General features: G+C 44.3%; 1 protein-coding gene across 4 annotated transcripts in view; it reads right to left on the bottom strand.

Moving 5' to 3' along the window:
• Positions 1-15,443, bottom strand: part of PRIMA1 (proline rich membrane anchor 1) — a 137,554-nt gene that overhangs the window by 113,421 nt on the left and 8,690 nt on the right. The window lies entirely within an intron of this gene.

Raw genomic sequence — 15,443 nt, 5'->3', positions numbered from 1 at the left:
ATGGATCTACTATAAGCATAACAAATACGGTTGACAAAAACAATAATCATTATTTGTATTAATTTTGTAGTTATATTAATAAATGATATCACATGATAACAATATATAGAAGCAAATAAAAATGACCACTTCCTCTTTATTCACTACAGTATTTTACAACTTTGAAATGTGGCTTTTAAATAGATCAGGTGTTTCAGTTGTTCAGTGGTTAGAAATGCTTTATGCTAAACAGGTCTTGGAAAAAAACTCAGTGAAGCCGGATATTTACCATGGAACCAATAAAGCAGATTCTACTTCATTATCCCTAAGAGTTGTAAAGCTAACTTCACATTCAGTTTGCAAGTGGTATTCAATTTTGTTTTATCGCCTGTATTTAAAGAAGTGACTATATCAATGGAGCAAAGTGAAGGTCCAGGTCATCATTTATCTTGGCAAGCCTTGCACGCACTGTAGCTCAGCTCCTAGCGTTTAATGCCTGCCTGACATGCTGAGTGCATTCAACCCCTGCTGATTTCAGTGGCAAGTGAAAGTAATATGAGAAAGCTTTCAACCCTGGAAGACTGGTGGGAACTCTGCTTTGGGGTTGTTAAGGTAGAGCAGTCCCTGCCCTTATTCTTTCTTTTGTACCTATATGCTAGGGACAGATATTCAAAAAGCGTGAGCCTGAATTGATTCAATCTTTGCAGGGTAGTCTAACCTGCAGAAATTGAACTGGTTTGCAAGTGGATAGAGATTCCCTTTTCATTCCAGAAATGCAGGCACATGCCAGCGGTGGCTCACACCAGAAGCCCAGGGGCACTAGAGCAGCCCTCCCTTCCCTTCCACAGTGAAACTGAGCTGGGAGGGGGGTGGGCAGTGTGGGGGAACATGGCCAGGCCCAGGCAGGCCTGAGTAAGACTGAGGAGGGTTTAAACCCGAACCTTGGCCTGCAGGGTTTGGAGGGTGGGGGAATAGGGAGCGTGGCCAGACCACTGTAACTGGGGAGGGGAGAGCTCTGCCCACCCCAGTGGCTCCCTAACAGCTGGGAGCCATCCCAACACACAGCACTGCCGGCCCCACAGGGGAACTCTTCCCCCTCTTCCCCTTATCCCACTGCCACAGGGTGTGGAGGGGGGCTCTGTTCAGTGTGGGGGACTCTTCCCACCTCCTCCTCCAGCTGCTACGGGGTGGGGAGGGGGCTCTGCGGGGCTGTCCAGCCCAGGAGGGGGACTCTTCCCCCTGTTCCTCCCCACCTCCCATCCATCCATCTATCCATCAGTTGAACACAATGTTTTATTGATATACTTACAAGTTTAAAGCACTTTAGAAGCCTACCCGTGCCTCAGTCACTAGAGGTGCACTGACTCATCGGTCCCATATCGGATTGGCACCGATATAGGGAAAATTGAAAGTATCGTAAATCAGTTTTATTTGCCTGATGCGGCCAGTAATGTGACCGATAAATTGCACGTGCACAGCTGCAGCATGCATGGGGCCAGGAGCGGAGCCCAACAGCTTGGAAACCAGTATCTGGCTGGTAAGTCTGATGTGGGGGAAGGGAAGGGGCGGGGCAGATTGAGGGCCCCAGGGTGAGGGAGGGAGTGGGGCTGGGGCAGGCACTGCTCAGCTAGGGTGGGGCAGGCACGGTACGGAGCCATAAGTGGCTCATCTGGGAGGCACGGGGGGGCCCTGCTCTGAGCCCACCCCCAACAAGAAAAGCCACACTCAGTGCCAGCACCTCCCTGCACCTGCAGCGCGCCCTGTGCTGTGCAGATCTGGGGGCACACCCCCTGCCCGCCCTCCCATGGTGCAAGCAGTGGTGGGAGCTGCCCCCACCCCATGAGCCTGACCTCCACCCCATGCTCCTCCCCAGCTGGGCAGCACCTATACTATATGAATAGTATAGAAGCCAGGGGCTGGGCTTCTATACTATTCATTCCATCCAGGAAGAGCACACACCAACTGCTGAAACGTCCTTAGCCTGACGAAGGGTTTTTGAACCCAAAAGCTTGCTTAATAATTATTTTCCAACTATTTGGGTTGGTCTAATAAAAGATATCAGATTCACCCAAGGAACCTTGTCTGCCTAGGAGCATTTCTTGTAATTGTTTGTTGCATGAAAACATATCTGCAGACAAGTTTTATAGCCCTTCAGTTTAGGTGACATCTTGAATTCTTCCGTGGTTCTGACTTCATAAGTGAAGTGTCCATCCCCAGCCCATGGTAATAAAATCTTGATATTATTATAGTATATTACACATACAATAATATCAGAGGCTGAGGTTTTGGCAGTCTTATATTTCTTAACACAGATTAAGAATGTACCAAAGGGAACCTAACAATTCCCTGAAGTCCTGCTACTGCTTCTACGACTGTATCCTTGTCCACAATCACATTTATCTTTGTCATTTCATAGATTTCATAGACATCAGGGCTGGAAGGGACCTTGGAAGATCATTGAGTCCAGCCCCCCGCCCAAAGGGCAGGAAGTCAGCTGGGGTCATAGGATCCCAGCAAGATAAGCATCCAGTTTCATCTTGAAGGTGTTCAATGAAGGTGCTTGAACCACCTCCGGTGGCAGGCTGTTCCAGACCTTGGGGGCTCGGACAGTAAAGAAGTTCTTCCTTATGTCCAGCCTGAAACGATCTTGAAGTAGTTTGTGACCATTCGACCTCGTCATCCCTTGGGGCGCATCTGTGTCATGTGACACATTTATTCTGCAATGTCAGGTAAGGAGGACTAATCACTCTCTACAGTCCCAAATACTAAAATTACTGTAAGAAATCATTGGCTAACATTAGTATTTGCTCTGATGGTGGAATGAGTCAGGATGGTGAAGCAGCATCTAGGCTATTGGAAGAAAGACGACCTGAATTTCAGTCCCTATTTCAAGGCCAATTTTCAGATTTTGTGTTGGCTACAACACATAAACACTCTTTGGAGAAGATCTTGTATCCCAGATAACCCCCTCCATGATAAGTGTCCTATCCATGTTGCCATGCTCCTTTTGCTCTGGTAGAACAGCTTACACAGGAGGGGTTGAGAACATTTCACCCTCAAGTTTGGTGGGCAGGGTACACCAGGGGGGATGGGAATGTGGGTCTGAACCTTTCAGGGACAGGAAGGAATTGAATCTCATTCTCTCTTGACCTGCTTGAGTGCTCTAACGACCATATAAAAGGAGTTATCAACATCGCCCACAGTTTATGTAGATTAGTAGCAAACCCCGACTATGTTTTGTATAAGGCCCGGTGCTGTTTTGTGCTCAGAGGACACAGGCAGCCAGGGGAACGTATAATCTCTGGATCCTGACATGGGTTACCCATTAAACAGGCTCTGAACCACTCATTACTCATAGAGTGAGACATTTTTGAGTATGAAAAGAAGCAGAACTTGAGGATCCTTGGAAACTTTACTGTTGAAGCTCAAATGTCTCAGGCAGAGGTTTGTAGGACTATATTTTTAGAATTAGGTGACTAAATACTACCTAAATTCTCCTGTAGGTGATTAAAGCCCTTTGTGTAACTAGCCCTTACTGCCAGCTTGGTGGGTAGTGTAATGTGAAAACCAGATTAGGATGGTAGTCCATGGCCACCAGCTATGGGCTGGATCTTAATTAGATGTTACAACCTCTCAATCTCATTACCAGTTCTTGGAATCATCACCCACCAATACAAAGGAAACATTTTCTGGAGAAAACAAGATGTTAATGTTTGCGCTGTATTGTATCACACGAACAGTTCTCTCACACAAAAGATGCAACAGCTGTGTCATGAAAACTGAAACACCTTTTCTAGTCCAACCTTCTCCTTATATTTAGAAGGGCATCTTGTAAAAACAGACTTGTGGCAAAGTGTATTCTCTCACTGTAATTGTTGTTACTACCAACATCTGTGTGCATGAGCTTATAGTTAGGCTGAGCCACCCTTCCTGCAGTGCTACAGTTCTGCTCCAGTAAGTCTAATTTGTGAAGTCTTTTTATGTAATAGTTGTTTCTCCTAACAATGGAAGGTGCGAAGCACAAGAGTGTAACATCTTCCCACTGTTAACACACTAAACTTGTCTAGAATATAAATCTGAGACTTCCATGACATGTGCTGTTACATCGATTTAGATTGTCTCTCAAAACTACTTGAAACTGTTCTTTTCATAAATGTTAGGGGCTGGAAGGGACCTTTCAAGATCATCAACAGGTGTTCTGCCAGTCCCTGACATGGGCCCTTTATATACCTATAGGCTTCCACCAAGTCCCCTCTGAGCCTTCTCTTCTCCAGACTGAACGATGAGACCCAAGTCTCTCAGCCTCTCATTGTACGGCCTACTCTCCATACCTCTCGCCATATGCATAGCCCTCTTTTGGATTCTCTCAAGCCTCTCCACATCCTTCCTGAAGTGTGGTGCCCAGAACTGGACACAATACTCCAGCTGCAGCCTCACCAAGACCAAGTAAAGTGGGAGGATGACATGCTTAGTCTTGTTTGAGATGCATCGGTAGATGCATGCCAGTGTTTTGTTTGTTTTGCTGGCTACGGCATCGCATTGGTGACTCATGTTCATTCTATGGTCTATCAAGACTCCCAGGTTTCCTAAAGGTGTGGTGCTAGTAAGTGTAGCACTGCCAAGCCTGTAAGTACGCTGTGGGTTGTTTCTCCCCAGGTGGAGCACCTCACTCTTCTCAGTGTTGAACATCATTAGGTTTTGATCTGCCCACCTTACAAGCCTGTCCAAGTCAGCCTGTATCCCCAGCCTACCATCCAATATGACCACAGTCCCCCATAACCTGGTGTAATCTGAGAACTCTGCCAGTCTTCCTTTAACACCCAAATCCAAATTATTAATTAATATGTTAAAAAGCACTGGTCCAAGTACTGAACCCTGAGGGATGCCACTGGTCACCATGCAGCATGTTGACTCAGTTCCATATATTATTCCTCTCTGGGTCCTGCTTCAGAGCCAATTACCTACCCACCAGACCATTAGGTTATTAAGGCTGCAGTTCCCAATTTTACCATGAGCATGTTGTGGGAGATCAAGTCAAAGGCTTTTTTGAAATCCAAGTAAGTGACAGCAACCTCATCTCCCTTATGAGGGAGGCAGCATGTAACCTGATCATAGAAGGAAATTAGGTTGGTCAGGCACGACCTGCCCAGAATGACGCCATGTTGACTATCTATAAGAATGTTGCCTTCCGTTAGTCTATTGCTAATGGATTCTTTGATAATTTTTTCCAGGATTTTTCCAGGGCTTGAGGTCAAACTGATTGGCCTGTAATTCCCTGGATCCTCCTTCCTTCCTTTCTTATAGATAGACACATTAGCCCTCTTCCAGTCTTCTGGAACCTCTCCCGAGCGCCATGAGATGTCAAATAGTTTTGCCACGGGTCATGCAATGACGTTGGGCAATTTTTTCAGCACCCTCAGGTGCAGTTCATCTGGTCCTGCTGACTTTTAGATATCCAGACTCTCTAGATGTTCCCTCACAAGATCATGCAAGGCATTCTCTCTCAGGTGTTTCTCTTGCATTCAAAAGCAACCATGTAGCTGGTCCAGTAAAAAAAGATACCACCTAAGAAATTCTTGCCTCACATAATTTCTGGACCATCATGCCTATAACATCACTCTTGACTAACCCAAGCATTTTCTCCTGTTATGGATACAATGGTCCCCAATGGGTCCTCCAATAAGGACTTGCAGTGGTACTACCACCTCCCTGTCACTGGCCAGAGAAACCTCTGCCAGGATTTAGGCTGTAGAAAAATATAAATAAAAACAAACTTTTCCCTATATTTTTAACCTCCAATAACCCTGGGGTAATTTAGATTCCATTTTAGGGCTTTTCTTACAGTAAACTTACTAGTAAAATGGAATACACTGTAAATGTTTGAGCAGCTCAAAATCCAGCTCTAGATCTGAATCAAAACTTTTCTAAAGTTCTAAGGGATTCCAGTCCGTATCCCAACTTAGCTACAAATGCATATTGTGGCAATTTGTCCTATAAAGGACAAATCTATTCAGCCTTCCCAGAGCACCACTGAATGAATCTTGCAAGCTTTCAAAAACAGAACAGTTTATTTATGCTGACACAGTTGCCAAAAAGTTATTATGAGGGTTTTTGTTAGTTTGTTTGGGGTTTTTTGACATTTCACTAGCTCAAATCATTAGTAAATTAAGTCTATTATTGTGACTGAAACTCAAGCTGAAGGATTCCAGAGATAAAAGGGAAAGATTTTCCTATGAAAAACAAAATAGTACAATTATAGCCTGGAGATATGGAGTCCTACTCAATGATGTAATTCACTTTGGCTTTGCACTGACTTGCTTGTATTGCTATCTTAACTGAGAGCTAGGGGCCAACTTCCACAGAATTCATGAGCTGTAAAGAGCTAACCATATATCCTGATGCAAGTGTCCAACTAGTCAAATGCTGCTCTACATGGTTTCAGGTTGCACTCTAACAACAATTTCAGTTAAATGTGGTTTGTAATTAAAACTTGCATGTTTAACTAAATTAGAGTCAGTCCCTTGCCTGCCTGGCAAGCTCTATTGTTTGGTGCAGCAGTGGTGTTGATACCAGGGTGTCCCCCTTCATGAGGGGCAGCTTGGGCAGGCAATAGTCACAGCCATTTAATAACAGCATATAAAGAGAATAGGGTTTATTGTCCCATTTCTCTTCCTTGCAGGAGTCTATGTTGGTCTGACCCTCAGGCAAAAGCCCCACTACTGACTTCAGAGAACACTTTGCTTCTGAAAGGACTTGGGGTCCTGATCCATGATTTTTAATCTTAAATTCATGCACTAGTATTTCAAGTAAGATGCTGTCTTTGCTGAGATGCATCACCAAGAACCCTTCTACACTCCCAAAATATTTAAGGACTGAAAAAAAAGTGTTTTCACTTCTGACCATGAAGAACATTATCTGAATTCTCTTAATCCTTCAAATCTATAAAACTGGGCTAGAAAACTAGCATAAACAGCCTTTATCACACTATTTTATCCTGTCTCCTTGGCTAGAATCCAGGGATGCAGGGATACACAGAGAGGAAAAATAGAAAACATCTTAGCTTAGGAGAAGACTTTGGCCATCTACAGAACTATTGACCCTATTTTTCCCTGTTCAGAGAGTACCTAGAGTCTCAATGAGGAGGTCATACCTTGCTTCCTAGCATCTGTATAAAAAGTTAAGCATTAGCCATCCTACAGTAATGGGCAAGGTCATGGTTCGGTTCTCCCTAGTTTTCTGGGCAAGGAGAAGCAGGCAACTCCTTATCTAAGAGCCAAGAAGTTAGCGCCATTCCTGAATATGCTCAGAACCTCTTTCAGAGAAAGTCTTGGTGAGTAAGATCTCTTCCCAAGGGCCTGTTGGCTGTGCACCCCCTTCATTTCTGCTCACTCAGGCACAGTGGAGTCTTCCCTCCAACTTTTTCCTCAGCTCTCACAAGGAGGCACAGATGAACTATTGGTCCATATCCATGTATCATCATGACCATCATGAAGTAGGTAGATTCCTGTTCCTTTTAGTTTTATTGACACAAGGCATGATCTGACCATTACTGATCTTTTAAAGTGACAATGTTGGTGCAGACAAATTTCCAAGAACACAATACAGAATTTGGGATGCATGAGTGAAAGATTCTCATTTTGTCAACTCATTCACAATTTATTCTGCTGCCAAAATTCAGGATTTATGATGTACAAAGAAAAACTGTACCCATTTTCCTCAGACCATTCTGATGGCATTTCAAAAAATTAGAAAAGCCTCCCAACTGAATATACCTCGACACACAGGAAAATGCACGTCGCATGTTTTGCTACTGAAGAATTCTGGAAAGAGCCAAATGGGCACAGTTTCTTCTTTTTTTTTTAAACAAGATTTCCTTTTTTAAAAATAACATTGGGCAATATTAATCCACAGTGTGCCTTTAGGCCAGTGGAGTTTAAATTGGTCCAACAGACACAAAGAAACAAAACAGAATAAGAATTTGTTCAAAGAAAATGAGGAAGGAAATGGCTGCATGTTGAAACATGTTGCAAATACAGTAGTCACAGGAGAGGTGTCACCTCTGCTGCCTAGCTGCAGCAGAAGCTTAGCAGGAGCATAGCATGAGCCAGATGAAATATTACAGCTGAAAGGTAGATGAGCAGGCCTCCCTCTCATGTTACCAAACTTGATTACAGTCCCTACTGATGTACCATATTTACTTGAATCTAAGATGACCCTGAATATAAGGCAACCCTCCAAATTATTAGAATCTACATACAGAAAATGTATAAGTATGTTATAATTTGCCCCGTATAGGGCATGTCTACATGTGGCCATATGGCATCTTTGTTACTGCACCATCATTTAGTACTTCCTTTTGGAAGTACTAAAAGATGGCAGAGTAACAGCCTGTATTGCACTGTGCCAGCCACACCTGGTTATTTTTGGCTGCTTCATTGCCGTAGCAATGCGTTATAACAAGGGAGTGCATTGCTATGGTGAGGTAGCAGCAGCATCATGGTTTTTGCCAACAGGAGCTATGACGCTGTAGCATGTTGCTACGGTGCCATAGTGTCTTGTATAGATGTGCCCACTGTGTCTGATTATTGGAGGGTTGTCTTAAATTTATTCCCCCACCCCCCAATGCTAAATCAGGGAAAGCAGTGCCTGAGGGGGGGGAGGGGGGCAGGTCAGGCAGCACCCTTGCCCTCTACCCCCCACCCACTTCTTTGCCCTGCAGCCTTCCTGCCACTCCACCACCTATACACCCTGAATGCCAACTCCCCACAGTCCCCAGCTCCCACAGCCTTTCTCCACCGTCTACTCTGCCAATAGTTAATTAGTTATACAAAGGGATCTTGGAGTCATTATTGATTCCAAGATGAACATGGGCTGCCAATGTGAGGACGCGGTCAGTAAGGCTAACCGCACCTTGTCATGCATCCAGGAGATGCATCACGAGCAGGTCGAAGGAGGTGATCCTCCCCCTCTGTGCGACACTGGTCAGGCCACAGTTGGAGTGCTGCATCCAGTTCTGGGCACCGCACTTCAGGAGGGATGTGGACAGCATCGAGAGGGTCCAAAGGAGGGTCACCCGCATGATCAGGTGGCAGCAGGGCAGACCCTATGAAGGGAGGCTACAGGACCTAAACCTGTTCAGCTTCCACAAAAGAAGGCTGAGAGGGGATCTGGTGGTCGTCTATAAACTTACCAAGGGGGACAAGAGGGGAACGGGAGAGTCCTTATTCCCCTGGGCACTACCAGGAGTAACTAGGAATAACAGCCACAAGTTGATTGAGAGTAGGTTCAGGCTGTACATCAGGAGGCACTATTTCATAGTCAGGGCGGCTAGGATCTGGAACCAACTTCCAAGGGAAGTGGTGCTCGCTCCTACCCTGGGGGTCTTCAAAAGGAGGCTAGATAATCACCTAGCCGGGGTCGTTTGACCCCAGTACTCTTTCTTGCCCATGGCAGGGGGTCGGACATGATCTGCTCAGGTCCTTTCCAACCCTACCAACTATGAAACTATGAAAGCAGAACAGTGTCAACAGATCTCCCCAAAACACCCCAGAGTCTGCATCTTGCGGACTTTCCTGAAGTGGGAGACATGAATTCAAATCCTCACAGATAAAAGAATGGATTAAACATGGGAGAGGTCCTGGGTAAAGGCAGGTCTCCTCCAGCCCTTTTCCTTTCTTTTCTAAAAATGTTTCAGGGGAGGGGGTGTGTGTGTGTGTGTGTGTGTGTGTGTGTGTGTGTGTGTGTGTGTGTGTGTGTGTGTGTGTGTGTGTGTGTGTCAGGGGGAAGGGGCTTACTGCAATAAGCAAAAAAATTCTTGGTTTCAATCTGAAATGTTGGATTGGCTTGATTGCCAATCCAAAAATTGCTTATCTTCACATCCCTGCTCTGGACTGTGAACCTCTGCCCTGTTTGCATAACACGTTGGGGAGACCATCATACTAATTTAGCGGTGGGCCTAAAATTTCAGAAGTGTTCACAAACTTTGGGGGCTTCCATTTTAATACATGGGGCCAATTGCTAATTGGCTCCCTTGAAATCCAAATACTTTGGATTATTGTAATTTACTGTATTGGAGATAATTGGTAAAAACAGCAAAACAAATCCAGTCTGCAGAAAACAGAAGCGCACAAATCACTGAGACTGCATCGTATCATTCTCTGCTAATATACGCATACCATAGGTATTTCTGGTGCAATTCAAGTCCCTGGCCTTCAAGGCCCTCAGAGGAGTAGGAGAAGAGACCAATGGGACAGCTTCACTCCTATGTGCCCAAGAGAAAGCTCACATGAACCAGGAATGAAGTACTCCTGCACTTCATGCCTGCACATGAAACACAATTAGAATTAGTCTACTGTGCATTAAACAACATGAAAAGACCATGTGCCGTTGCTACTGCATATTAGCACCAGCTACTGAGTATTTATGTAGTCCATCATATTAGAGGTACTAGAGTTAATGCACAGTACCAACAGTACATTAATGCATGTGTAGCCCACTATGGTTTGAGCCATGAAACCCTAAATGGCATTAAATAAAATATGATGGCAAGTAATAGGCTGTCTAGAAAGACTTAAGGTAGATGTGATACAAAGAAGAGATACGAGATTTAGGAAGGGTCCTGAGAAACTGGAAAATGCCATCTGGAAGGAGGTATTAAAAAAAATTAGAGAATGAAAAAGAGCTAAAGATCATTGCTGAAGGAACAGATCCAAAAAAAGAGTTCAGGTTTTAATTTAATTAATTCAGATGTATCCTCAAGGTGCACTGAAAAACAGTACAATCTAGTTTTATAATCATTTTAGTACAGTACCGAAGTATCTCCCTATGAGAGATGAATGCTAAAGGGCTTTTTTCTTCCTTTTTTAATTCACTACTAATTTGTTTGGGATCCTATTGATTTTTTTCATAGGGGGAATTAGCTGATTATTACTCAATCTATTGGAGAAAATGCTGTAATTAGGCCTCAGACTTGATCACCATATTTAACATTAGGCTCTGTGCAAGCAGTCTGCAGTGTAAGAAACTACAATTATTCAATACAGAAATGCTAGGCAGAGCTCAGATTCAGACACATTGATCTACTTGTTGATAGAAAATTGACCGAACACACACTAAATGCAATCTAATGCTCAAATCATCTCCTCAAACACTCACACCATTAAACATAATAAAGGACATATGAGGGCTACAAAAAACCAGGAGTGCAAAGCACCTAGTAACTAGTGAATTTCCACAATTAGGCCCAAACCACAACAACAATTATGAAAGGATTTAGGAATGATTTAGAGCTGTATCAACTAATAGTTCGACCACAAAGTGCTTTTAAAAATTGTACTTGGCAGTTTGCAGCCTTTCCATAGGAAAATTGACAATGAGCTTTGACAGTGAGGTCCTAAATCTTGTCTAAATGCCTCAGGGTTCAGACACTTCATCTGTAAAGGTAAAAATTGTGTATACTCCCTGTGCTGATGCTTCTTGCTGAGGGGCTCTAGTCCTTCAACTTTAATGATTTCAGATGCACACTGCATTTCTAGCATCAACCATTTAATAATAGCTTCTCTTGTCCCTTGCCTGTCCTCTTCTCCTGAATTAAACATCCACAACATCGATATTTAACAAGACGACTTATATTTTGTAGCAAAAGAGATTGCTGGGGATGTGTATTAATTCATGATACTTACAGTTTTTGTGTTTTTTTTAATAAAGGGGGATAGTACATTTCATATATGAGACACTGCATTGCTATTCCAAACCGTGATGGGTAATAGGATGTGTAATTTATTTTCAATTTTTAAATATATGTATTTCAAACACAATAGCTTGTTAAAAAAATTGGCATGTGAAGTTCAATTATTTAGGGCTGGAATAGACCTTTGAAATCTAACCTCAGTATGACTGTCACAGCAACAGGTCCAAGAGCCACAATTTGCACACCACTTCCTCCTTGTAATCTGTGCTAACTTCTTTTCAGATATAGTTTTCTTATCAATTTGCACTGGCTTTGGCCAGTCTCTTGGCAGACAGAACCAATATTTATTTCATCCACTCCCTATCCACCACATTAGCAGCTACATAGCCTGGCAATACTGAGGGCATACTCGGAAGGGTGGGGGGGGCAGGGCGGGAATCTTTTATATTCCTTACTTCCCACTGCATATAGGCAAGATTAAGGCCTCAGTATACAAAGATATCAGATCAGGGTTCAAACTTACCTCAGGTGATAACATGGTTAACAAGGAGCGGAATCACCTGATCTTCTTTTGCAGAGGACAATGCCACACCTCCTAGCTGGGCACAACAATCTATTTTTGGTCCAGGCTTACTATAATTCAGGACTGAGATACAAGGTATAAAACTATACAGAAAAGCTTGACTGTCCATATTACACTTGACTCTCCCCCATGTTCATCCCTCTCCTTCATGATGCTTACTGATGTAATTTAATGTAAAGGTGACCTTTTGCAATTTACAGCATCATGCTCTGGGCCAAAAGTTCTGGGTGTAATAAATAAACCGTTGTGTGTAAAGGTCCTGAATCATATACCTCTTGATGCATTTTAATTCTCTTGATTTTAATGGTAGTCAAAGTTACTGATGTAAATGCTACAGAGTAGGACTGTGCGAAGCTTTGGGTGCTGATATGATTCGGAGGAGATCTGGCCCGATTCAGTGGCTGAATCTCTGAATCCGAATTGAATCAGGGGACCAATTCAAAGGTCTCCGAACCTTTGCAAAAGATTCGGAGAGCCTTGATGATTCGAACAGTCCTCAGTGGCTGCAGCAGGGAGCTGCAGCTGACTCTGAGGTGGTAAGTACTAGGGACAGAGGAGGGGGGAGAGGACCAAGGGGGGACCCCTGCCAGCTCCCCCGACCCCACCCTGCACCCCCAGCCCCCCAACAGCTACAAGCCCCCCAGACCCGCCCTACTCCCCCAGACCGCCCAAAAGTGCCCCACCCAGGCCAGCTCTGGCCCTTTAAGAAAAAAATAAAAAACAAGAAAAGCCCCGGGACTCACCGCCTTGGGGCTTCAGGGGCTTGTGCAGAGCCCCCAACATGGCGTGGGGCAATGGGGGGCAGCGGGGATCACCCCCTGCCAGCAGGAGTGATGAATGCAGGGGTTTTTTTAATTTTTTTTTCTTAAAGGTCCAGAGCTGGCCCGGGTGGGGCACCCATGATGGGGCTGGGGGAGCAAGGGGCTTGTGCAGAGCCCCCCCATGCAGCATGGGGCAGCAGAGATCACCCCTCACCCAGCAGCACCTCCTGAGGGGCTTTTTTTTTTTAACAAGTGCTGGGAGCTGGGGCAGGCAGGGCAGCATTGTCTTGCTGGGAGAGGTGCAGGGGATGGGCCCGGCTGATTCAGAATTTTGGCAGCAGCCAAATCTCCAAAATCAGATTTGGCCGAATCAAATCAGAACCGTGATTTGAATCACCAAATCGAATCTCTGTCCCAAATCGGCTAGATCTGAAGTGAATAGTAGCTGCTTCGCACATGCTTACTACAGAGTTTCATCAGTGACTTACACTTTGGATTGCTGTGTCAGGTGCAAAGTTAGTGGCCCAGGCACAAGTGAAGGTGAGGCTGACTGAAGTGATGGAGTTTGTTTTCAGTGTGGGGGAAAAGTGAAGGGGAATGCATGTCTTCTCAAATGCTGACATAGTACCTTCCTCATACTAAAAAACTGATCTTGTTTTTTCAAGCTGTCAAGACAATATTTTTTACAAGTGCTTCGAAACACTATTATTTTGCTCCTTGTCTTACACTCCTGTGGTGTGGCACAGATACCAAATACGTGTCAGACAAAAGGTGCACTTCAAACTTTTGATTTTGACATCTGCCATGCTGAAAATTTTGCAGCATCTTCCTTCAAGCATTCAGCCCACTTGAGCATTGGTCTACCAAGTGATAAAGCATGAAGGGATCAAACAAAATGCTTAAATTTCCCTGCATGGAGATAGTATTTAGAAGGATACATTGCAGTACTGATCACACAGGGAATTTATTTCAGCAGGCCAGGACTTAAAATGAACGTTGCCTTTTTTGAGAAATGTATCTGCAAAAGTATAGGTAAGGTAACTCCCAGGAACTAGACATGTCTGACTAGAATCTAAGCACTGTCACAAAGTCCCCGAAACAGTCCATGGGTAGGAAAAGTATACATAGGGGACTGTGGATGCCACAAAATAGTTCTACATTGTTCAGGTAAGCCAGGACATCCCATGCCAATTCTGTGAAGCAACCCCATCTAGACCTTCCAGGGGAACTATACAGTACATGTGGATTTGGCTTCTGGCAACTGCCCTAGAACTCCTGCACGTGGCAAATGAGGGGACTTTCCACAGCACAGAAAGGATACATACAAAAGCTAATTCAGTTAAGCATTAGACTCAGTTCCCATTACATTTTACAGTATAATCCTTTCCAAGTGGCAGGAGTTCACTGTGCTCCTGGCTATTGGCCTCACCTGTCCTACGCCCTCAGCCAACCACAGGGAGTCTAGAGATCCAGCAGGATAATTTTGCAGAGGCAGCACTCCTCATTTTCACACCTCCTGGCTGGTCACCCACAGAGCTGTCACCCTGTCTGCCCAACCATGCCATGTGTGACAATCTGAGACCCAGAAGCGTACCAACAGCATGTTTCCTACTGCATTGTGGAAGAGGCTCCAGAGAGCAGTTGGGAGAACCAAAGTCCATGGAATTAGGTCTGGGTGTGCTTCAAGCATAACAAGAGTCCTTCACTGAAGGATCCAGTGGCCCACAAACCTGGGCATAAGTGAGAGCAGTAGCCTCCAACTACTACTGCCCACCACTTTGCAGTAGAATCTGAACAACAGTTATGCAGCTATACAGATTAGAGATACTGAATGTGCATCTCAACCCCATAAGGATGTGGTTGAGAACACTGCTTACTTGGGCTTTCATCTTTGGATATACCTTTCACTTTTCCTATACTTTAAATAAAAGAAAACTTGAAGCACTGGGGCAAACTCCCAGCTGATACAAATCAGGATAGCTCTGCTGATATCAAGGGGAAGCAAAACTGAAGATCTGTATTCTCCAGTCATATTGTTTGACTTCTGGCCTGTCCACAGAGCCTGAATTGTTTGTCCTGTATGTAAGCTACCCAAAGATTTCCAAATTACCTGCCCAGAGAAAAAGGAGTGTGTGTGTGTGTGTGTGTGTGTGGGGGGGGGTGGGGGGGGGGGAGGGGGCATAAAATATATTTTAGATGTTTATGAAAATGACAAATATTATAGAAGGCAAGGTGAGAAATCCTGAGACTAGGATACTATTGAGTCATTTAGAACTTAAAAACTTAATGAGAAGTGGGAATTTCTCTGGCTCTTCTACAAAAACAAGACATTATTAATTGCTCAGAAGATGTATTTCCATTTCACTAACAGCATTATTTCATTTCTAAGTGGAAAATTACAAGCAAGGCAGTTTTGCCCTCTCCCACACTC

Source organism: Alligator sinensis, unplaced genomic scaffold, assembly GCF_000455745.1.
Source record: "Alligator sinensis unplaced genomic scaffold, ASM45574v1 scaffold47_2, whole genome shotgun sequence".
In the NCBI taxonomy this organism is placed as follows: Eukaryota; Metazoa; Chordata; order Crocodylia; family Alligatoridae; genus Alligator; species Alligator sinensis.
The sequence above is the reverse complement of the archived record's forward strand: the minus strand, read 5'-3'. Positions and strand labels throughout refer to the sequence as shown.